The sequence below is a fragment of the Eretmochelys imbricata genome, chromosome 10 (genome assembly GCF_965152235.1).
Source record: "Eretmochelys imbricata isolate rEreImb1 chromosome 10, rEreImb1.hap1, whole genome shotgun sequence".
NCBI lineage: Eukaryota > Metazoa > Chordata > Testudines > Cheloniidae > Eretmochelys > Eretmochelys imbricata.
In genome coordinates this window covers 48,316,092-48,339,870 of record NC_135581.1, presented here as the reverse complement: position 1 = coordinate 48,339,870, position 23,779 = coordinate 48,316,092, and positions in this window count along the sequence as shown.

The following is a 23,779-nucleotide window of genomic DNA, read 5'->3' as shown; positions in this document are numbered from 1 at the left end:
GCCGTTGCAATGAGCTGACATGGGTGTTTGCGTACCACTGCTCTCTGTTGGGAGGAATTGGAACTGCTTAATTGTGCCATAGGCTCTGTACAGCAAACCATCAAAGGAGATTCTGCTTTAGATTCATTAGAAGATAGGTGCTTGTGCTTTTGGAATATTAGAATCATACTTAATTCTCTAGCTCAATTCCTCACAGTGCTTCTGACTGTCCGCTGGCCCTCAAGGTGTCGACGAACAGGTCCTCTTTCAGGAGCTGGTCTCTCTGTAAGTCCCCGCCCCCCCACACATCAAACTTGCTGTGTTCTAGGTACCACCTTACTCCTTCCGAGTCCTCCCCTGCCCATTGAGTAGTGAGGTTCTGACAGGGGACGACTCGGAAGGAGTAAGCCACCCTGGGATCTGGCACTGGGACACTGACTTCGGTTCTGACCTTTGGCTTTGAATCTCAGCTCTGATTCTGCTTTGTCCCTAGACTCTGGCATTTGGACTCTGACCACTAGGCCTGATGATTGCTCTGACCACTAGGCCTGACTGCCTACAACCTGGTCCCCTGACAGTGGAGCACCTATAGAAGCTGAGCCTACAAAGAACCCTTTTGAGGTGGTTGTGCTGTGAGGGGCAAAGTCCCGGAGACTGGAGGTATCAGCACATGTCACAAGCAAGCTCTTTACAGATTACCAGGGCCAATTTAACAGCAGCATGTCAGCACCATGAAAGCACAAAAATGGAGGTACTGAATGGCCTTTGCAGCTGCTCCTTTTTAGCACCAGGGACAGCAGCCATGATGCAGAGCCTGCAGCGTGCCAGGTTCAAGTGGAGGACCCCACACAGCAGAGAGGAGGGAGAACAGTGCGGGTGGGGAGATGTCCCTTATTGACCCAAGATGCTGCAATAATGGCATGGCATCCCCTATGACGTCCAGAGCCAGTCCTGCAGAATCCTGCAGTGCTTTTCCATAACATCAGCCGACACTTTATGTTCCCATTGCCACTTAATCTGAACGAGGCTGCTTGTGTTTTCCCCTCTAACAGCTTTAGAGCTTTGGTCTGTCAGCAGTAAAGGGAAAATTTCACCCCCCAGTTTTATTTTTTGTTGGCTTGTTAACAAGTACCCTTCCAGCTGGTGCAGACAGCTGACACAAGGAAAGGCTGCATTTGCGTGACAGCTTGCCACTCACTCCTAAAAGAGGGGTGACAGGGTGGGGTTGGGGGGGGGGGATTGGTAGAAAATGCTGAAGTGGCAGATAATTGAATGTCAAGGTTGACACAGCTAGTATTTATTTTAGTACCTGGGCATCTATAACACTCTGGCATCGATCTTTGTGACCTATAAAGTCTCGAGAAAGTAATGGGAAAGAGAAGTAAATAGTTACATATTCTTTTTTATTGAGACATTCAAGAGACTGCTGAAAAAGCAGGAGATGCCAGAGAAAAATAAGAGAGAAGTAGCCGGGGGTGTTTTGCCAGTAATGGGGGAAGGAATCACAGATCGGGGCTGCTGTGACAGGCAGAGGCTCAGAGACTAGCAGAATCAGAGGGTCAGGCCGTGTTATGCAAGGGATTCTATACTTTGCACGGGAAAGAACCCCATTGACTGATGTATTAATGAGACTGTAGGAGGGTGGTTTCAGGGGGCATTGTCCCACAGGTTGAGGATCCGAAAGGACAGCACCCTACAGAGCAGAGATGCTGCAAGGATATGGAGAAGCCACATTAGTAGCACCCAGTGCAATGCAAGAAGCAGTGGTCCAAGTAGAGAACTGATCAGTTTATCACTTGCTTTATTTAATTCATGTATTAATTCTGATGTAGAAAAAAATCCTGTCTCTAAAATCCTTTGCATCTGGCCTCTGTGTGTCCCAGGATTCTATCTAGCATCTAAACATGCAGTGTAGCTGGCACATATAGATGAAGGATAGGGCCCCACCCCCTACACACACTGGTCCCTTGCATAAGCAGCTAGCGATTCCCCTCCTATAGGGGACCTCTGACCTGTGGTGAATCATTGGTGCTCCACCAGTTCCACATCATCGGCCAGCTCCTTCCTGCATAGCCATCGCACAGTGGTCCAAACATACAGAAAACTTTCCTGGTGCACTGTCTGCAAACATGAAATACACATACATACTGTGCATGTGGAGCTAATTAATCAGCTTCATGCAGCGCTGGTGTGCAGCAGAGCAGTGTACCAGCACCTCTCTCAAGCTGCTAACTTGTTCTCCAGAATCTCCACTTTCAAGTCTGCAGCTATTACGGCCGCAAAGGAAACTTCAGAAACGGTGAACAGTGCAACCGAAGCAGAGAGCCAGGAACAATAGCTCAGAGGTGCAAACTGCCCTATTCAGCTCAGGGAGGTGTGAATCAGATGCCCAGCAATGATCATTTCAATGCCCACACTGTTACCTATTTCATTCTCCATGTCAGAAAGGAGAGGGAGGGTCACAACTCTTCACAGTTTACTGTGAGTAACATCTCATTTTGCCTTGGGGAGATAGCCCCACTATCATCACTCAGGAGAAGCTAAACCAAAGAGCTTTGCAGAGCCCTTGGCCATATTCAAGCCCCACCGAGAGGGCTCCAAGATGAAGGAACCCAATGAAACTGAGAGAGCTGCATAATCTTATCTCAAACATCTGCACAATCAAGTGACCCAGTGGGGGGTGGAGTTTATTTAGTGGCAGAGCCTCAAACCACCCCATCATCTCTTAGACCCCTAGCCTTGCACCCTGCACATCTCCACTCTTTTACAAAAAGAATAATTAGACAGCAGCTCAACTAAGGGCTGACAAAGATGCAGCTAAGATGTCCTTTCACACATCGTTAAGAAGCAGGGCAAACCCCACATTACCCTACTTCAGCACCAGCATCATTACTTTGGTGTAGCTAAACCAATGCAAATATTCTCAGTGTAAATGGATAACTCCATTCTCAGTCTGTGACACCCTTCAGGGGTCATTTTACACGAAAGCTGTCCAGTCGCATGGACACAGATCACTGATATTGAGTCCAATTCCAAATGGCAGCTTGGTTCAATCAACAGCTTTACTAGCCTACTGGACAGGGGAAGCTGCTGGTGTGATATATCTGGATTTTGGTAAGGCTTTCGACACATTCCCACATGACATTCTCAGAAACAAATTAGGGCAATGTGGTCTAGATGAAATTACTACAAGGTGCATGCACAACTGGTTGGAAGACCATACATAAAGAGTAGTTATCAATGGTAATTGGGAGGACGTATCTAGTGGGGCCTCATAGGGGTCAGTCCTGGGTCTGCTACTATTTAATGTGTTCATTAACAACTTGGATAGAGGACTGCAGACAATGCCTGTACAATCTGAAGATGACACAAAATTGGGAGGGGTGTCAAGCACTTTGGAGGACAGGATTAGATTTCAAAGTATCTTTGACAAATTGGTCTGAAATCAACAAGATGAAATTCGGTAAAGACAATGTCTGCATTTCCTTCAAACACCCCAATCCCTCACCTGCAGGTGGTGGGGCTCCGGCTGTCAGCTCCGGGATGGCAGCAGCAGCACAGAAATAAGGATAGTGATGGGACGTTAAGTCTGCTGTGAAAAGTGATATTGATGAATATCACCACCCTTATTTCTGTGCTGCTGCTGGTGTGGCGCTGCCTTCAGAGCTGGGCACCCGGCCAGCAGCCGCTGCCCTCCGCTCTGCCTTCAGAGCTGGCCACCCGGCCAGCAGCCGCTGCCCTCCGCTCTGCCTTCAGAGCTGGGCACCCGGCCAGCAGCCGCTGCCCTCCGCTCTGCCTTCAGAGCTGGGCACCCGGCCAGCAGCCGCTGCCCTCCGCTCTGCCTTCAGAGCTGGGCACCCGGCCAGCAGCCGCTGCCCTCCGCTCTGCCTTCAGAGCTGGGCACCCGGCCAGCAGCCGCTGCCCTCCGCTCTGCCTTCAGAGCTGGGCACCCGGCCAGCAGCCGCTGCCCTCCGCTCTGCCTTCAGAGCTGGGCACCCGGCCAGCAGCCGCTGCCCTCCGCTCTGCCTTCAGAGCTGGGCACCCGGCCAGCAGCCGCTGCCCTCCGCTCTGCCTTCAGAGCTGGGCACCCGGCCAGCAGCCGCTGCCCTCCGCTCTGCCTTCAGAGCTGAGCACCCGGCCAGCAGCCGCTGCTCTCCGCTCTGCCTTCAGAGCTGGGCACCCGGCCAGCAGCCGCTGCTCTCCGCTCTGCCTTCAGAGCTGGGCACCCGGCCAGCAGCCGCTGCTCTCCGCTCTGCCTTCAGTGCTGGGTGGTGGTATATGTACTTGGGGGGAGGGGGAGCATAAATGACCACAGACACAAAAAAGGGTAGCCGATCAAATAAGTTTGAGAACCACGGGTTTAGAGAAATTCCATTTTCTTCCATCTCCAAGAGTAGTACAGCTTCCCTTCAGATCTTTTATAATCAAAGGATTAGAGAACTCCTAATCTCCTTTGCATGTACAGAATGAATTTTTGTTCAGGTACGCGCTCTTTCTTAGAAGGAATGTGCTTATTCTTGTTTCTTATGTTGTTTGTGGCCTGATAATTTTAATTTTACTACTTCCTGCATTTGTCATCAGCCAGGCTGTTTTTGGCTGTGAGTAGCATCAAGAGATAGGTGTTAGCCTGTCAGCCCCTCCTTGGCTCAAATACCACCACTTGAAAAGTGGGTCTTTGTTCTGTAAGACTTCATTCCAAGACTTGGATTCAGTGCCGGCTACTTCCTTGATCAACGCAGTCATACATTCTAGTTGTCCTGTGCTTTTGCGTAGCAAAGAAAAGTTCCTTCATGGCTGCTTGTTGCAATTTTAAGTTTGAGGAGGTGGTCAGTATAAAAACTTGGATGCATGGATGCTGATTTGAAGAATATTGAAGTCTATGGTAAGACTCCCTTTGATTTCTAATGAGCTTTGGATTCATTCCACAGATCCTAGAATTGGACAAACTATCTGAAGGGACCAATTTGTCAATGGAAGACATCCCTTTGCAAATCGTCCATGGAGAGACCATGATTTCCATGAATTTATTCAGTGTTTTGAAATTATTCAGCAAATGTTTTGTTCCAATTTATTTCAACCATGGGATCACTCACCAACTGTTTGCTGCACTGAGAATGTAATTCACAGTTTGAACTGTCTTGATAGGTCAGTGTTAGTTCCTGGATTGGATTAATATGATTATCAGCGAATTAGATTTTGGGTGCTATTCATTGCTTTATGAATTTTGAAATTACTTTCTATAAACAGTGTAAAATATTCACTTAAAACCCAGTGTTTTGGCAAGTGTTCCCACCAGTGATTTTGTCTACTAAAGGAGGATGAATGCAGTCAGATCAAATTCCTTTGAAAATTTGCCCAGAAACATTTTTGCCCTGTTTCCCCTGTTCTGCTTATTCTCCAGACTTCGTTTCAGTGGAGTTAAGGTTAAGGTTAAAAGTGGTTTGTGACCATCTCATCCTTCCAGAATGGGAGATTTCAAATGCCTGCACTCAAATGTTGTAAAATTAGTAAGTTAAGATGACACTTCATGCACAAGACACCACCTTAATTCTGTGCCTGCAGTGATGCCAAGAGGAAAGTGGGAATGTCAAAGTACCTTACAAGAACTGCCATTGTCTCTGTGCCAACTACAGTTCCACATCAGGACTCCTATTCCCACACTCAACAGGACTTTCATTGATCCAGGAAGTCACTGCACCTGGTCTTCAGAGCTGATAAAGGACACACCATGCTGCTTCTCCTCATTTCCAGCTGCATGGTAACCACCGAAGAAGCTAACCCCATTCATCGTTAAGTAGCTCACCATTTCCCATGGAGGTCTTTTGTAATCTATTAACTATTCCAAATACTTCTGGCAAAGACATTTGTGAAGAAGGTTATGGAGCAAAGTCTGTTCTCCCTTCCACCCAATTCAATGGGGTTGCATGAGAAAAATTGATCCCGTGACTATCTCTGGTGAGAACATGGGCTTGGGTGGTCTTGAATAATAACCCACTCATATCAGTCCACATCTCCAGAATACTGACTGATCAGCAAATGGTCCTATTCTGTCAAAAGTTCAGCAGCGTACAGAGGCCAGGGGAGTGCATAGCAAGGTTGGCTGATCAGAGGGTCCATTGCTATGGGGACCCTCCTTCCTTCCCAGAAGAGAGGCACTGTGTTAAGTCCACAGGGGCTACTGAGGTGTCTGTTGTTGCTCTAAACCTTACAGAGGGGAAGATTTCTTTCTACCTCGCACCACCCCAGTGCACCTGCCCAGTGCACGGCCCAGCTGCTTGGGACTGTTCCTGGGTATGAGTCTGAATTCTCAAAGGGAAGCAATTTCACTTTTCTATTTGCTTATCCCTAGCTGGCCACCAGCAAGGCATCCAGTGATGGACATAAAGTGACTATCCTGCTCAATCTGCAAGTAGGCTACGTCCCCTTAGGACTTGCCATGCCGATGAGCTGGCCACCAGAACTCCTGTCTGAAGCACGGCTTTGAGACATACCATTGCAAGAGCTCCTTTATGGGCAAACAGAATATACAGCCATTTCCAGGGATTCTGATCCAACTACACACTGCCCAGGCATCAGCAGCTCTCCACAGACGGGAAGTTTATCAGCCGCATGATAGAAGAGTGGTCATTTGCGCAGCAGCCATCTCTTTTTGTGGCCAGCGGGATCCCACAGAGGCTTTTCTCTGCAGTAAAGGCAGAGTCCTTTTCAGATGCCTCTTCAAATTGCATCGGAGCGCTAGCTCCCCTTGTATCTGTTCTAACCAGGGAGAGCACCCAGTGGGCCCCTAGAGCACTGGCTCATGCCCTGGTGATGTGGAAATGACGGTCGTGGAAGATGGTTTTATCATGTCAGGTGTACACCCTCTCTGGAAGTCCAATTCAATTAGCTTTGGTGAGCACCCTGCAAATCCTAGCCCCGGCATCTGCTGAGCCTCATAGCAATGAACAACATGGCAACATATTTAGTTGATGAAAAGTTTAACGGCCAGTCCCAGCAATAAGTGGAGGAGCGATGCACAACCCCAAAGTCATACTAACGACGTCTTTCTCAGAGACACTATTTCCAACTTAATTTGCCTGACCTCAGCAACCTTTACAACCAGCCACAACACTTTCTACTTTGAAATCGCCTCTGCCAGTTTCATTCAAAATGTCCTAATTTGATTATGCTGTTTGCACTTTGTATTTCTTTTCCGGACATATTGGAGAGTCAGTTCCGTGTCTATAATTTGTAATCTCGCTTGTATTATTGTCCACTTATAAATGCAGGCTTCTCGCTCGTCCACGCACCTTCATCATTTCGATTTACTCCATTGACATTAATGCCCTGGGGAGCACCACTGGACTGCTGTGGAGATAATGATTTTTCATCTTTAATGGCTGCTTCAATATTTGTAGCTCACTCAGCAGTCTTACCCAGAGTTAAATCTCTTTCATCTCAGGCAGTCTCTAATTTTGGAATGATCTGTCATTTCAGCTCTTTGATCACATATAATTTTCTCAGCTAGACCCTCACAATTGCATCTAGAGAACAATTCACTGAGGTGCAAACCCCGGGCCGCTGTGCATAGTTCAAGCACTGGCTGATATGCTGTGCCGGACTGAGAGGAGGTGGAAGGATGAAACCATCTCCACAGGCTGTAGAGCCATTTTGCAGCTGCTGCTGTACCCAATTTTTGGAGCCCCAGCAAAAGGGGATACAGGGGAATTAAAAGTGTCTCATAATGCAAAGAACCTTTGTTAGACAATCTTGCTACCACCAGCCAATGTGCCAACTTAAAATAAGAAGCTAAGCTTTGGAGATGTCTCCTGATCTCTTTGCCGATTTTATATTTAAATTAAGAAGTTTTCAGTCTGTACTACCTGTAAACAGGTCCAGGAATCTCTCCCATATAAAGATGGGTTTGGCATTGCCTTGCTGTGTGACCCAGACAACTCACGTAGGATATGTCTACACTGCATGGTAAACCAGAGTCTGTGGGACCCACGCTTGTGGAGTCAATGTTTCTAAACCCACACTTGAATATCATTGTGACGACTGGGCCTACCGATCTACCTGAATTGTGAGCTCAGCTGCAACAAGTATGTAAAAGTTCATAAGATGATACAGTAGCCTACAGCACGGGTGGCCAAACTCATTGACCCTCTGAGCCACATATGATAATCTTCAGAAGTTCAAGAGCTGCAAGAGACACACAACCTGTCCTGCAGGGCAGTGCCTGCCTGGGCATGGGACTTCTGGCCTGATGCCCCACTCTCCACAGGGCAGAAGCCCCTAGTCCCACCACCCCACCGGACGGCAGAAGCCCTGGGCTCCCCCACCCAATCGGGTAGAAGGAGAATGCGGGAGGGTATGGGGGACTCTGTGAGCCACCCTTTAACTGTAAAAGAGCCGCATGCAGTTCATGAGCTGCAGTTTGGCCATGCCTGGCCTAGAGTAACAAAGCTTGATGGGGATAGGTCCAAAGGGGTTACAGAATAATTGCGTTAGTCTAAACAAAAAGACCAACTTGATATGATTTAAAGACTGCACTGAAATTCTGCTTGTTCAAAACAAATGTGGAGTCAAAAGTTAATGAGCCAAAGTTGGAATATCAGATACTAGGCCTAATTGGTGGACAAACTATTGAGGGGAAGGACTCTTCCACCCATCGCTCCCTTTGTGGGTCCTTAAAAGAAAGGGATGTTGCGAGGAAAAGTATGAAAGAACAAAAAGAATAGAGAGGGAGAACAGACAGAGGTGACAGGTGCAGCTTCAACATTATGACTGCCACCCCCACCACTTCTCCAGGCCCCGGGCCTTCACCATCCTGATCCTGAGAGGTGTCCTGGCCAGAACGGGCCAGAGAGAGAGGGACCCAGATGACACCACCATCCCTACCTGCTCCAGCTGAATCCCAGCCCCCATGCCGTGGGATAGCAGAGATTACCATCTTTAATGCCAGCTAAGAGACCGTCAAACTGGCCTGCATTTCCTTCTAAAATTAGACCTGAACAACAACAGCTCCAGCCCATCTCAACTAACTTTGTCACTTTTCTCCAAAAGCACAGTTATTGCCACCTTTGATACCACCCAAGAGACTGTCAAACAAGGGGGGGTTCCTCTTAAAACTCTCTCCAGCTGAAGGGAAAGGGAACAAGGGATGTTAAAATGACAGCCTCACTTAATCCTTTACATTTCCAACACTTTAACTGTCTTTTCCTTCTTTTCTGTCTCCTCAATAAAAGGCTCAAAAGATTTTTAATGGTGTGTTTGCCATGGGACTAAGCAGGCTGAGGTCCGTGTAGACCAAATCCCAGACCTTGTTTAAAACTGCTTAATGCAGGACAGCAAATGTGTCATATTAACACCTTTGGCCACTTATTCCAGCTAAATTAATACAACCGTGTCCACACTGCATTGTAAACCTTGGCTTACAATTGTTGGCCGTGGAATCCATACTGCACTATACAGACCTTCTGACTCAGGTCTGCAGCTTGAACTGTGTCCACACTGGAAAACGACAGGGCTTGGACCTGAGTTTCAGCAGGCCTCAGGCTCTGACCCACCTCCCTAGCAGAGTCCTAAGTGCTTGCTGACCTGAGTCAGACTGACTTGTATGTGGACAGATGTGGGGCTTGGGTACATGAACTGAGCAGAGTTGTTGCTAGTATACTAGGCACTAGATATTTATGTCTTGGATTCAAACCTGAATCAGATCTCAGGCTCAGTGTGCAATGTAGACAGACCCCCAATTTTCCTGTATCTTAGCTTCCCTCGTCTGTCAAATTGGGAGAATACTTGCTCCATCTCACTGCTAAGTGGGAGAGGGTTAATTAGTTAATGTTTGTACAGTGCTTTGAAGGAATAAAGTCCAAAACTGTAAGTGCTAATATCATTATCACCATCCATAGGGAACTCGCCCGACTAGTGAGGCGGTCAGTACTCACAAAAGCAGAGTAAAAATGAAAATAGCCACCTGGAAATTGATTCGCCTGGGAGATCAGACCCCTGGTGCTTAAAAGAAATGGGGAGTGTCTGGCACACGCAAATGAGTGCAGAGCAGATGTAAAATACTACCCAATGCAATCAGCACTTCCTACTCACACATTATTATTGTTCATCATTTTATATAACAGCTTGGTGAGGGAGGAAGGTAAGGCATGGTTACAGAGCAGGAACGCCTGTAGAGAAGCTCAGCTCCAAACTACAACTGAAGAGGACCAACCTTCAAACAGGCAAGACCATGAGAAGTTCTATTGCTTTAATATGGTGGAGAGATCTGGCCACTTGCTAAGAAGGAAGAGAAACAGCTTCAAACGTAAGGTGCAGAGATGAATTTTTGGGTCAGTGAGGGAGAATGAGGTGGGTCAAAGAATATCTAAGAGGGAACTGCTGGAGCTCTGTGGAGAACCAAGTATAGAAAATGCAGTGAAATCCCAATGATTCCAATTGGCAGGGCACATCATTGGGATGACGGACGACAGACCAGCTAAGCATCTCTTGGAAGGGCATCCATACGGCTGTGTTTTCGCTGGGAACTGGGCGCCTGGCTTCCTTAGACTCCCTTGCAATTCCCAGCAGAAGGGAATATCAGCATTGACACAGCTAGCGCAGAGGGTGCACAAATGCTGGGACTTGGGATAGGATCAAGCCAACTCCCTTTATGCGAGAGTTACTCAGAGGAATGGATAGCAAAATGGATTGCACGGGCAGAGCAGCTCGAATTAACTGTTAAAGCAAATCGACTGAATGAAGATGATCTCCATCTCCTAATGCAGAGGACAGTCACAGCTTTACCCCCTGAGGAAAGAAGGGACAACTAGAAATTAAAATATGTATTAAAGCAACCATTTGAACCGACCGTTCATGCACACTGTGCACAGGATGTGTTGCTGGTGCAAAGGAAGCATCAAGCTGGCAAAGGGTGTCTGGTCTGAGGTGCGCTGCCTGATGGGGAAAGAAAATGAGCAAGGCCAGGCGAGGCTGGCTGGCCTGGGACTACTGGGACAAGATGGAAATCGGAGTTCATGCACACATCGAGCCAGTCTTAGAGCCTGAGTGAAGCCAGGAATGGGGCAACGGAATGGGAGAAGGAGAGAACGTGAAAAGTTAATGAAGGTGCTGATCACAATGGACCCAAAGTTTTCCTAGAACCAGACACACCAAGCTGTCAAAGTGATAGCTAAGACATTGTGTGACAATGCAACATGGCTCAAATTGAGGTGAAACAGCCTGGAACATTGACCAGGCTCAGACAACTGGACAAAGGGAATATTCTCCCTCCCCCAGAAGGAAACTGAGTGTAAGGTGAAAAGGTGCTTGGACCTCGGACATCATAGAAATGTAGAGCTGGAAGGAACATCGAGAGGTTATCTAGTCGATCCCCGCACACTGAGGAAGGATTGGGTATACCTAGACCATCCTGGAGAAGTAAGTGTTCTTAAAACCTCCCACCATGGGGATTCCACATCCTCCCTACGTAACCTGTTCCAGAGCTTAACTATCTTAGAGTTAGATTTTCCTAATGTCCAACCTAAATCTCCCTTGCTGCGCTCTAAGCCGATTCTGTCTTGTCCTACCCTCGGTGGACATGGAGAACAATTGATCACTGTCCTCATCAGAAACATCTAACTCCAAGATTGGCCTTTTCTTCAGGGGTGGAGATACCCCTGTGGAAAAGCAGCAAGGAGGGGTCACCATGCAGACAACAGCACAACTGCCAGTGCCAAATCTGCCAGAAGGTGCATTCATCTGGCCTGCGCAATTTCACATGCATCTTGTCAGATCAGGTTTCTCTGTTGCCTGGAACACTGTGGTGGAGGAAATGCCATGGGTGACAAGAAAGTGACTTGGAACCCCTGTTCCTGGAAGGTTGACACAGAGGATCCTGAGTCACTGTTGCACAGATTGATTGATCATTTGGGACCTGAGCCATTAGAGGCTGTCCATTCATCTCAGTCGTCTTTGGAGCAGGCCCTTTTTCAGTGTTACAGACCTATCACGAAATCATGGACGTTCGAGATGAAAAAGACATTAGACCCTCCAGGCCATCTCCCTAGGGCCAACGAAGGATTGTTTCCTACAGGACACTATCTAGCACTATGTCTGTTCTAGCTTTAAAGGTGTCTCAGGTGATGGGAACTTCTACCTTTTCCTTTCGGAAACTGCTCCACTGCCTGTTACATCAATGAGGCTCTCCTATTGCTCAGCCTCCATTTCCCTTTCCTTAATTTCATCCCTTTTGCTCAGAGTCAGGCTGCCACCCAGCAACCGACATAAGCACTCTCTGTCCTTGGTGGCCAAACCCTTCAAATGTCTATAGGCAGTTACATGTTCTCCTTGCTTGTCATTTTACCAAGATACACAAGCTAGGAAATGTCTCACTCCAGCATCCCAATGGTCTCTCTAGCCCAACAGCCAGTGCCAGTTGCTTCAAAGGAAGCTACGATGGAAAATAGTGCGATAACTTGCCCATGGAGGGAGAAATTTCTTCCTAAACCTAGCAGTTAATGGTTGGCTTATGTCCTGAAATACGTATGAGGATTGGTAGCCGTATAAATGCTGGATTATTTTTTAGTCCCCCTATGTCTTGGCCCCAGTAACATCTTGTGACAGTGAGTTCCATAGGTTAATCTTGTGCACTGGGTGAAAACATATCTGAAATTTCAGCTTTGAAAGTTGCTGCCTTTTAATTTCCTACAGTTGTCTGGCATTTCCACAGCTGAGTTTGATTTCCTCAAATAGCCAGTGGTTGAGGGTGTTAAATTCCCTTCATGCCCTTGAATAAATGCCATCCCAACTGACAGAGCTGTCTAAATTCAGATTTTCCAGGTATCCCATTTCCTGCTCATTAGCAAGAGTGATCTGTTCCAGCAGGGCCTACCTTCCTTACTAACTATTCAAACATCTTTCCTACGTTCTTCTTGTGGAGGAGTTTGGTATCTCAGCCATTGTCACGAACAGACAAGAAGCACCCAGTTCCTGGGAGGGATTGATTTGGGACTGTTCTTAATAGGCCTAATAGAACATTCAGAACGGCTCAATTACATACTGCTGCAACTCATGTGCAATCAACAGGGTTAACCTAGAGGCAAATTTAGCTCATAATCTTCCTTTTATACACAGGGGATATGGGCAGATTGTGAGAACACTGATTCTGGCTAGTTCTTCTCAAACAGAAATGCTCATTGTGGATCAGGTCAAAGGACCCACCTCTGACCATGAAATTGAGTTGATGGAAAATAAGAGGGGCCCCATCATAAAATGCAGAAAACACTTCTGGTTGTGATGGGCCATATCCCTGATCAATGGGGCAGTATGAGAGCTCAGTTAGAGCCACTGGCAGCATTCGCTGATCATAGGCAGCTGCAGAGAGCTAAAATTCACAGAAATTCTGTCTTTAGGCTCAATGCTTGGGAAATAACAGGGAATGGCAGACATTCATCCAGCATTTGGGCCCTACATGAATAGGCAACATTCCTTGAAAATCAGGTCTGGGACCCTCACCCTGAGATTAAATCGACTGCCTGGCTAGCCCTTGCATCTGAGAGCTTGTACCCCAGACCCTGGTGGCTTGGAGGCAGATAAATTTTTGTCCACCCTTGCTTCTGTTCTTGAAGCTTAAGATGCACTGCTTATAATAAAAGGATTCCAGAGGAAATGCTCAGCCCCCTCCCCCTTTCCATCAGTGTAAAATTCTGATTCTTTGGAGGCTCCTCTCCTTCCCAAGGAGCTGTATTTATAGATGTCTTTGGCTTCCCTCTGAGCGCTGGATTGGGCCTTCAGCCCCCAGCCCTGCTTCATTACCTCACCCTGCCCACCTGTGGGTAAGCTGAGCCAGGATTAACTCCCTGTGTTCTGACATTCAGGCCTCTGCAGCCTGCCTCAAGCAGGGATGGAGAGTGCCTAGGAGGTGGGATGTAGAACAGGAGCAGGAAGCAGTGGGGTGTAGTGCAGTCTAGTGGGTACCCCATCCCCTGAGCCAGCATTTGGGTAGGAAAGCAAAAAGCAGCCGTTCATCAGCGGAAGCTTGTGTTTGCTCGTCCCTTATGCTCTGTCACTCTCTTCGCCGTCTGTACCCCGACCCCAGCCCTTCAGCTCCAATTGCTGCACTGGCCCAGCGGTGGAATTTGCCATGTGCTCTAATGGAATTGGCAAGGTGCACCACGCCCTGCCTCCCACAAGGGAGAGTTATAGCCTGCTCCCTGCTCTGCCCTCGCTGCTCTTTGGTTCAGCCACATTAATATTGGTGACATTTAAGAGGAGCTCTTTTGCCAACCCATTTCAATTGTTTTCCCTGTGCTTTAAATTGGTAAGATTTGTTATTGCTTTATTAAAATGTAGCAGGATTTAGCAGCTCCCCTTGAAGGGAAAGGGGAGAAATGCCCTGGGTCTCTTCTCCAGACCCTGGGCACCAAGTTCCTGGGCAGCTCCTGGGCAGGGGTTCTGGTGGGGACACACTCCCCTGTGTGTAGTCTCAGCATGGAGCTGAGATCCCCCGAAATCCTGCCCCAGCTTCCACAAAGAGGTCTTGGTTGTTCGAGCCCTTGTGGTCCAGCTGGTGAGAATGGGCGTCGGTCCACTGGAGTCACTAGGCTTTGCTGATTTGGGCCAGCAGCAAATCCAGCCCCCGTCTTTGCTTCTCCTGAGTGCCTCGTCTCTCTTCTTCCCCCCTCTGGCTTTCACTCCTTCTGACCCTCCCCCTTCCTCCCACGCTTGCTTTCTTCCTCACTACAGTGAGACAGGAAAGAGTTTTCCCATCCCGCAAAAATGTCTGAGCTATTGAACGTTTTTCCCATCCCAAATTCAGACAAAGAGACAGAATCTGGAAAATTTTCACAAACGAAAATCTGAAAACAATTTGGATCTACTCAGTCAAAATGTTTTGTTCTGGTTTGATCTTTTTTACTTTACATTTGCTTTTACTGTCCATCAGCTTCCGTTTCAAAATGAAAAGTCATTGGTACTGCAAAGCAAAACTTCTTTGTTTGGAAAATGTTGAAACAGGGCATATGGTCAACTTCTCAACTTCTTTTTTTTTTTTCTTTTTCTTTTTTTTTCAATTTTTTTCAAAATGGGAAATTCTTCAAAACCGACCCCTGCCCAGGAAAGGCTTTGATGAATCAGCATTTTCCAACAAAAAAACATTCCCAACCAGCTCCCAGCCTTGCTCTCTCTCATCCACCTCACACTACCCTACTTCCCTCCTTCTCTTGGTTTCTCTCTTCTCTCTTCCATGGCCTTCTTTCATCCTTTTCTCCCTCTCTGTCCCATGCCCATGCATGTATGCACACATCCATTCCACCTCTTCTCTCTTTCTGCCTCTCTGGGGCTAGCTCCTCTTCCGCCACACTTCCTCTCTCATCCTTTACCTCTTCTATCTTTCTCTCTCTCCCTCTGATTCTTCGCTGCTCTCCCCTCTTCCTGTCTCTCTTTGTCCCCCCACCTGCATCTCTCACCCACCGCACTCTGCTTGGAGCAGTGCACTGTGTTTACAAGGAAACAGCAGTTCTTTCCCTTTTATGTCTCTCCTTTGTTTCTCTTCTTCCCCTGGAGGGGAGCACTCGCCATTTCCCAAGAAGAAATAAAATCTCTGAAGGAAAGGGAAAAAAAAAAACCCCAAATCAAACATGCCAACAAAGAGGCTGCAGGAATATGGATACCCCCACCCCCGCCACACACACACATGCATGCGCACTTCCCCCCCTCCAAGGGCGTCCACTCACCCAGCCACAAAGACACACTGAGCTTTGTCTGTTTAGTCATTTAGTTTGTAATGGAAAGTGTCCATCTTTATTCCCATGAATAAACAGTGCAAACGAGGAGAGAGACACAGAAGGCAAGAGAAAGGGATGGAGGCTGGGGGTGAGGGGACTGTGGCTGGAGCTTGCTTTTGTTATTCTACTCGGAGAGGGGACCAGGGGCAGTAGGAACACCATAACCCACAAGCCGCAGGCTCCTTATCCCCCTGGCCATACATAGCCCTTCCATTATCACCTTGCCTGTTGTGTTATCCCCACTGGGGCTGTCTGCCCTGATGGCTGATGCGTTCTCCCTTTGTGTCCAAAGATGGAAAGGTCACTGCTTCCTCATTATTTGTATTATAGCATTATGAGCATGTGTGTGTGTGAATCAACCCCTGTGGGACCATGTTTTTCACATCTCTCATGGCAGTAATGTCTCATGGTATCTGCCTTTGTGCAGCCAGAACTGCCCCTAGCAAAGCCCCCAGGTCTCCCGTTGTGTTTGCAGCAGGGCCCGGAATGAAAGCTCTGGGAGACAGGCATCCTCGGCAAGCTCCTCTCACATGCCCGTTTGCAACATGTCTCAGCTCTGGCCAGGAGGGAAGGATGGTCTCACAGCCTGTCCCGTCTCTGCTGAGACCACCAGCAAGAATTTGACTTAGTACTGGCTGTGTGGGCGGAGTTCACGGGGTTCCACGTGCACAGGGCTGGTCCTAGGTCCCATTATTGGGGAGGAAGAGGGTATTTGGAGGGCCCTCGATGTTTCTATTTAAAAAACAACCTTCCTGGAGTCCAGGGGCTAGTTAGACCCCTAGAAAATCTTGGATTTTGAGAGTTTACATGTGTAAAATTTGGTTCCTGTGTCAGTATGTTGCTGTGATTTATAATTTTGGCCTTTCTGACAACAATTTGGAGCCCTAGACAACTGTTGGGTGGGGGTCACTGGCCCCTTTGCCACCCCCCTCCCCACAGTAGCACCAGGCCTCTGATGTGACACAGGCTGCAGACCCAGCATCAGAGAGTAATGATTGCCAGCTGCATTGGGCCTAGTGGCCTAGAGAGAAACATCCCATATCCCATTACAAAGCCCCAGAGCCACCAAGTCCTCCTTAAAAGAGCCCAGAAGCCTTCCAACCATTGGGCCGTATTGCTCCGTGTTGAGCAGAGAAGGCAGTTATCTATCAGCAGGGGTCATGGTCAGAGCTCTGAGGAACCCCCTCTTCAGGGTCAAGTCGCTGGCCTTACACAGACAGCCCCCATGGCTCTGCCCCCATGAGCATGGCCAGAACGGCTTAGCCCATAATCCCCTACTCTCGAGAATACATGTTGCATCCACCATCTTTTCACCTACTGGGGCTGCCAACCCAGTGCTGCTTCAAAATAGGCTGGAGGGGCTTGCTGAGTGCCCTGCGGGTCGGCCTGTCTGTCAGGAGGTTGAGATGACCCCCCACAGCACTGACAGGCAGCCTGGGGAGCAGGAGATCTACACCAGGGTGGGGATCTGGAGCTCCCCTTCGGCTGACCACAGCACTACTGCTGGGCTGGCCTTAAACCAGCTCCCTGGGCGGTGGGAGGAGGACAGTGCTGTTAATTGTTTCTTAGCACCCTGTGCCGGTTAGAGCAGTTTAACAGCAGAGGAGCGATGCCTGTGCTGCAGATCTGGTCCGTCCCATTGGACTGGTTAATAAGCAGTGAGACAGGCCAGGGTGTGGTGACGACGCAGCCAAAGGGGGAGATTCGCTGCTGAATGGGTACCACTAAGATTAGCAGAAGTCACAGAGCTGCACGAAGAGGCTACGTGCTCCATTCAGCCCGCATTGGATGGTGCATTCAGACTTCCCCTTGTCTCCCAGGCTGTCTGTGAGCTGTTGGAAAGCTGCTCACTGAAGGAGAAATAGAGACGTTTGTACGGGTGAAAAAACCCAGCCATTCTCCGTTGGCTCCCAGTGTGCTGAATCATGGTTAATACACTGAGGACACAGACCACACGCCATAACAGGGGCATACCATGGCAGTCCACCATTACGGAGATAGAGACCCAGTCCCTAGCATAGTGTCACAGGCCAAGTTTGGCCCCGTCGTGAGAGCTGAGCTGGTGAGGACATGGTTCACAGTCAGCAACGGGAACGTGTTTTTTTCTTGGTAACCTGGATTGGAATGGGACGCACAATCTACCTTCAGTAACACTGAACCATGCTATTTTAGGAACTTCCCTGGTTTCCAGTACCGCACCCTCTTTAATATATTTGTCCATGTCATACCCCTGGGAGGTAGGGAAAGTCTATCGTTTCCATTTCACAGATGAGGAACCGAGGGGGTGCATGACTTACCTGAGATCATACAAGAAGTCAGTGGATCAGAGACTTGAACCCCGTCTTCCAAATGCTCGTACCTTACTCACTGGGCCATCTTTCCTCTCAGCCACATGCTGTAACGGTGGCACAGCCAACTCCGCAAGGACACGAACCTCCACCATGTGGCAATACGACCACCCTCAGAGTGAGAGACCCCCATGGTCAGTGTCTGAGTGGCACCTTCCAGCAGTGACAGCCAGTGGACAAACCCTGAGGTGATTCTTGCTGAAGCCAGGGGGAGTAAGAACTAAATAAAGCAATGCTGAGTAAATCCCTCTGCCAGTGGCATTGCTAGCGATCAGCCCACTGGCCTGGGTAGCTAGGACAGGTGGTATTTGCAGCTGGGAGGGGTGGAGCCAACTCTCTCAGGGGAGGGGACATGGATGTTAAAATTAACTCTGCCTCGAAGGTGGATGTTTCAGCCCCCTGCAGCAATGGAGGGAAGAGGAATCACGCCTGGGTCTGTGCAGAGCCAAGGACGCATGAGAGTACAGCCGGGACAGAGCAGGTGGGCTTTGGAGGCCCTGTGCTGTTTCTCAGAAGGGCCGTGTACTGACCCAATTCATGCACAGCCGCAGGGCACCCGCAGAGCTCTGGGAACTATTCTATTTACATTCCTGTCCCCTCTGGCTCTCCCCTGAAAGCTGCCAGCTCTGCTCCAGTGCTGCTCCATCTCCTGCTGGCAGAGATGGCTGAAAACCATTTCTCTGCGCGACGGGAAGCGTGGCGTGTTAGGAGGGACGATGGGTCTGAGGCCCCCGGCAGCTGTTTCAGGGGCTGCAAATCCTGGAGGGGAGGGGAGAAAGGGGATTGTCACCAGCAGGAGGGATGTGGTGGGCCCAGAGCCTCTCTGATGTGCTTGAGTAGCCCCTGCAGGGTGGCTGCCGGTTCCAGTCGAACTGCAGCCCTGATTGATCCATTAAAATCACTGGCCATGTCACTCCCGGGCCTGGCTGTCAGCTGCATTAAAGGAATCAGTTAAGTAGATTTCGCTCACCGCCTTTGTCTCTCTGATCGGGCTGTTCCCCTTCTCCTGCATGCGCCTTCCTTCCTCCTCTCTTATTCTCAGGGCCCCTCCAAGAAACACCTGCCCCCTCTGGCCACAGCCCCCTGGGAAACAGGCCCGGATGCTCTCCTGAGCTGTGACATGCTCCGCTCAGGAGGGGGCAGGCCAGCAGGGAGCAAGGCACATCACCTTGTTTCTCATGGTGCACCTGCACCAGCGCATCAGTGTGAGTTAGCGCAGCTCTGGGGCTGCTCTAATTCACACCAGCCGTCGGTGGCCTCTGCAGGACTGAACGCCAGCTGTGAATCAGCAGAGGGCAGGCAAGCGCTGTCCTGGCCCCACCCAGCAGTGTGGGGCAGCTGCTGTAGGAGCTGACCATGTCTCTTTATGCCAGCTCCCCTACACCCGAGGAGTCCCAGTTGGCCAATTAGGACTACTTTGCCCTGTTTGAGTGGCAAAGGGGGAGACTGTGGGTTGCTGTCTGCAGCTCCTTCCTCGGGGCATAGGCCGTCCAGCGGAGACTCCCTTTGCAGCTCCACCCTGCTGCTCTTGGACCAGAGATGCCAGTGGGGCTTTGCACAGTGAACAACCACCCTGCAGCTCCCCCACAGCCCTTGCTGCTCCCCAGTGGGATGCGGGATCCCGGACTTGGCAGGGCAGAGCACCAACTGCACTGGGCTCCCTTCACTGCTCCCTCTCCTCTGTCAATTACTTCCTGGGGCTGGGGGCAGCGCAAAGAGCCCAGCTGTTTGTGCTGCACCAAGAATAGCTGAAGAACAGCTGAATGAGCCCTGGAGAAGACACTATTTTCTAACCCCTAGGTCAAGTCAAGTTTATCACATGCTGGGTGGGGCAGTGTGTGGGGAGTGTCTACTGCTGCTGTCTCTGTGGTGTGACTAAACTGAAGATGTTAGTGGCGAGGGCGGATGATTGTAGGCTTCAGACAGTGGCTTGAGGCTCTAAGTTCAATTCCGGGTTCTACCACAAGCTTCTTGTGTGACACAGAGTACGTTAATTGGGGCTGACTTTTTCAAAAGAGCGCAGGGCCAGATTTTCAAAAGCTCTCCGTGCCCATCGAATCTCCTTGTGATGCTTACAGGTGGATTTTCCAAAGAGCTCCAGTACCTGACATAAGAACGCCCATACTGGGTCAGGCCAAAGGTTCCATCTAGCTCAGCATCCTGTCTTCCTACAGTGGCCAATGCCATGCGCTTCAGAGGGAATGAACAGAACAGTCTATCATGAAGTCAACCATCTGCCGTCCTGACTGGGAAACTTGAGAAGTGTGCTGCTTGCCTGGAGCTAGAATTCAGGATGTGGCGGCGTGTCTGCCAAGACTGATCAAGCCCCCTTCCTACGTCTCCACATGAGCATCAATGATACTGCCAAGAATGACCTTGAGCAGGTCGCTCTGGAAAGAAGAATAAAGGAGTTTGAGGTGCAAGTCACGTTCTCGTCCATACTCTCTGTTGAAGGAAAAGGCCCAAGTAGGGACAGTCGAATTGTGGAAATAAATGCTTGATTGTGCAGGTGGTGTCAGAGAGAGGGCTTTGGATTCTTCAACCATGGGATGTTGTTCCAGGATGAAGGATTGCTAGGAAGAGATGGGATCTACCTAATGAAAAGAGGGAAGAGCATCTTAACAGTCAAGCTTGCTAACCTAGTGAGGCGGGCTTTAAGCTAGGTTCACGGGGGGATGGAGACCTAAGCCCTGAGGTAAGTGTGGAAGTGGGATACCGGGAAGAAACACAAGGAGGAGGGTGCAACGGGGAAGCCTCCTGATTCATACTGAGAAAGCAGGGCAATCAGCTAGTTATCTTAGGTTCCTGTACACGAAAACAAGAAGCCTTGGCCTTCACAACATCCCCTGGCAAAGAGTTCCACAGGTTGACTGTGTATTGTGTGAAGAAATACTTCCTTTTTTTTGCTGAGCTCTTTAGAAAATATGGCCCTGATTCTGCAAACCAAACTCTTGGGGAAACTCTGCCCTTCATCTCTCCGGGCCTCAAGTTCCCCACCTGTAAAATGGGGCTAATGGAACTTCCTTCCTCCAACCCTCAGTCTGTTTTGGCTATTCAGAGTTAAGCTTTTCAGGACAGGAACTATCTCTTATCATGGGCTTATAAAAACCCTCACACAATGAAGCACCAAGCTCATAACTAATAACAACTAACTAACAAACTAATAACAACCGTCTGTCAACTCAGCACTAAGTTCACTGAAAATGTTTTAAAACCAGAACAACTCAGTGCAAAACACCACTCTTCACTGCCCCAGGCCCAGTCTATGTTCAGCATGCATGGACTTTTCACCAGTATATTTGTGTCTCCAGCCTAGGTATGCGTTCACGGGGCTGGTACCAATCCAGCCCATATATTTCTGCATAGCATTAGTGATTTGCCTGCCCCTATCTTGATGCATCCCCATTTATTAACGATGCAAGGTGGTGAGAAATTCCCATTCTTAACTTGGACACTTTAGCAAGTGTGACAGTCAGCTCAGATCTGCAAAACAGAAACAATTATTTTATCTGAGTCATAATGAATTGTGATGTGTCTCTGACACGTGGAATTAGCCAACTCATTAAGGATCATGAATTCTCATCTGTTTCAAGCAATGGATATTACACGTGGGGTGGGGGGGCGGTCTTCCCTCTTCATAGTGAGCCATCAACTGGTAGGTGCTAAATTTCACCAGTCAGATTCCCGACATCCTCCATTGTCAGAGGATCTAACCAGACCCAGCCTTAAGACCAAGCAGACAAGCAGCTGCTTGGGACCTTGTGCTTTTGGGACATCCAGTGTAGTGTCAGCAGCTCAGTCTGATTCCCTGCACCCGCCCCACTTAGGCAGCGGAATTGGAGAGCTGATTTCCCCTTGTTCTCATGGGACCAGTGAGGCAGATGCCACATCTTTGTATGCAGCTTCGGTCCTACTGGGTGATACTCATTGTCTCCACCTGTTCAAGGCAGGAAGCAGGGATTCCTATTGTAGCTTCAATGGATCTGGGCCTCCCCAAATTATAATGGTCAAAGATTCCAGCAGTCATTTGGTGGGCGCGGACGGGATCCTTCACATGCCAAATGGCCCCTCTTGGGATTCCTGCACCATCAGGGCCCTGCCATGCAGAGCATGCCAGGATCAGAATGTAGGGGGCATGAAGACAATTTGGATCCAGGCAAAGAAGCTGGTACCTTCTGACGTATGGGGGCCCATCATGTGTATCTCCTGTTTGCTTGAGCCTGTAGTGCTGCTGTATTTCTTATACCCACTTCTGGAAAGCAGTATTGGTGAGGCCAGGAATAGGAGCTGGGCAGCACTGATGGGCTATCAGAGAGCCGGTGGCATGGTCTCATGGCCTGCTGTGCCCATGCGGGGGGTGTCTACACTAGGAGTGTAGGAGGGAGTGTTCACAACACAGGCATTGACTTTCATTTTTCCCGCTCTGCCTGGAGGCCCTGCCCCCGCTCCGCCCCCTCTCTTAGAGACCCCACCCTCGCTCTGCCTCTTCCCGCCCCTGCTCTGTCCCCTCTCCGAAGCGCCTGCCGCCAAACCATTTTTTTTTCCCATGGGTGCTCCAGCCACTCTGTGGCATCTCCTTCCTTCCTCCCTTTCCCAGCCCTGCCAGTTGCAGAGGGGTGGGCTGCCCCTGGATTTAGTCACATCTGCTTTTTTCATGAGGGCTGCAACGAGGGTTTTTTTCTTTTCACAGATGCCCTCTGGAGAAAATCCTCAGCAGGAGTCAGACACAATGCTGGGTTTTTCCTGCTGTCAAGGAGGGAGTATTTGAGTGCTGGTTATTTTGATTGACTTTGGGGGATTATTTGGGTTGGTTTTATTTTAACATTTGTATTTGCTGTGGGAAGTTCAGTCCCGAGGACGAACTGTCTCCAGATGTCAAACTGTTCAGAGGGATCCTCCTCCTGTGAAGAGAAATCTTTCACCTGTCTAGGAGTCCTTTCTTTTCTCCTTTTCTCTCTCTATCTATACACCCACCTGTCTCTAGGACCCCCACTCGCTCTCTCTCATGCGCCAGGCCGATCCAGGAGGCCCGTGCATGCGCCCTGCTTTGCAAGAGGTTCAGCCGTGCGACAGCAGTGACAAGTTGAGAAGAAATATACCAGGGAGGACATTTTTTTCAGGAAACGGCTCTATTTGTGCCTTGTCACCAGCTGACAGTTAGTTCCCCCAGCGGCTTGGCAAGCGCTGGTGCAGCTGTGAATGGGGAGGTGCGCACATGAGATTGACCACGGCAGGGCGCAGAGGGGGAGGAGCGTGACCCCAACGCCCCTGGATCAGGGGAACTGCCACTCTGAGTGACGTTTTTAATATTACTCTTATTATCATTGGTGCTGTGATGCAATGCCTGCCAGGCTGCCTCCTGACCCACGGCAGTCCTGTATCTTACAGAACCTTCCCTCAGGACCTCGAGGCTTATTCTGACCATTCTCCTCACAAGGGCTTTCTCGGGGGGGGGCACAACATACCACAGACTGCGTCAAAATGGGCCTGCTGAGGGTTCACCCGCCTTGATACTAGAGCTCAAATTGGCCAGATTTTCACCTTTCAATGACGTTTTCCAGCAACAATTGTCATTTTTTTGATGGAAACCTCCCCTGATCATTTTCTGGGGAGATTTTTTTTTAGCCGTTTAAAAAGTTGGTCTAAATTTCTTGATAATCAACATTTTTTGTTGAAATCTCAACATTTGTAAAC